The sequence below is a fragment of the Malurus melanocephalus genome, unplaced genomic scaffold, assembly GCF_030028575.1.
Source record: "Malurus melanocephalus ecotype Western Australia unplaced genomic scaffold, MMel_1.1 scaffold_110, whole genome shotgun sequence".
Classification (NCBI taxonomy): Eukaryota; Metazoa; Chordata; class Aves; order Passeriformes; family Maluridae; genus Malurus; species Malurus melanocephalus.
This window is the reverse complement of record NW_026623342.1, coordinates 1,702,121-1,703,730: the sequence shown is the minus strand read 5'-3', so window position 1 is coordinate 1,703,730 and position 1,610 is coordinate 1,702,121.

The following is a 1,610-nucleotide window of genomic DNA, read 5'->3' as shown; positions in this document are numbered from 1 at the left end:
GCTCGGCCGCTGTCACCTCGGTGCTGGGCATGTACGCCAGCCCCTACAGCGCCCCCAACTACAGCGCCTTCCTGCCCTACACCGCCGACCTCGGCCTCTTCTCSCAAATGGTGAGTGAGCACCGCGCTGCCCCCCGCGCTTGCCCGAGCCCGTCGAGCGGGGCCGCGGAGGCCGGGGGAGCCGGGGCGGGCAGAAGCTGCGGAGCTCAGCGCGGGGGCCGGCGGGGCGACTGCGGTGGCGGCTCACGCCCGGAGCGGGGTCCACCGCGGAGAGGAAAGCGCGGCTGTCGACGGGTCTGCGGGGAAGAGAGGGGCTGGGGTCGTGGGCTCCGTCTGCCGGCGAAGCCCCCCGTTATCCCTGCCGTTCCAGCCGGGCAAAACTCCTCCGAGTTTTTCTTCACGGKGGAAGGGCTGAGCAGGGCTCCTGTCTCCGTGTTGTCGGCTCTCGCTAGCAACTCGGCTTTTTCTTGGTTTTCTTTCATTTCCTTGTTGTTATTGGAGTTGTTGACGGGTGATATTGCAGATCCTGCTGTTTCCGTGGCCTTTCCAGCGCGCTACTTTTTCCGCTTGGTATTTTTCTTTGACGCCGAGCAATGAACAGGTTCCCTCCGAAAGGCCAAAGTATCGGTACCTGGGGCGCCTGTTTATTTCAAGCCTTGAAATAATTTTCCTCAAGCCTTGAAAATGTCCCGTTCTATACCCTGAACTTTTCATACTCTGATTATGGCGGGTATCATAGATGGGTTTTGCATGAAGTGAAAGAGGGCATCTACATCCCATTATAGGCATCGGAGCAGAAAGGCATTTCGGCGTTCACTCTAAGAGAAATTGTTATCACCCATTCTGTCTTCGGATTTCCTCTCCTCTTTTCTTAAGAATGTAACAGTTAGAAAGTGAAACATATCTATATATATTTTAAAACTAACTGGTTTTGTATCCGGTGTCGTTGAAGCGTTTTCGTTGCTGGTATCCCTAAAATTCCCGGCGGCGCTACGCGTGGGTTCCACTTCATTTTCTAAATGTCCCTCTTTTCTCTTCCCCCCCACCCCCCAACACATAAAAGTGTGAATATTTGTATTTATGCATGCAATGCATAGCTTGTTAGAGTTTTCAATACATATATGTAGGCAAGTAGGTAAATACGCTGTTGAACAAGGGACAGTTTCTGAAAACAGATAATTTTTGTGCTGCAAACATTTCCTACGAAGTCACTTTTAGCAGCCTKTGATTCCTACTTTTATTTTTTTTTTAACCTTGATTTTGGAAATGCAGTARAAGTTGAGACAGAAGCAATGAGTGATTTACAAGTGGCTTCTTCAAAAGAATTCCCAACAGAGTTTACACAAAAAATATCATTTCAGAAACAATAACAAAAGACAGCAGAATAAAGGGAGTGCAGAAAGCCTACTCTGTAACACATTACAAAAATTACATCGGGCTACTCTTCGTGCATAAGCAATGTCTCTGAAATTAAAATACATGACCCTTTTTAACTGTTTGACAAAGTTAAATTAGTTTCTTCACAGACATTATTGAAGAGGTCCATTTTTAAGGCAGACATAAATTATGACATAGCAATACTAAGAATGTATTTCTGGACTAGGCAAAAAA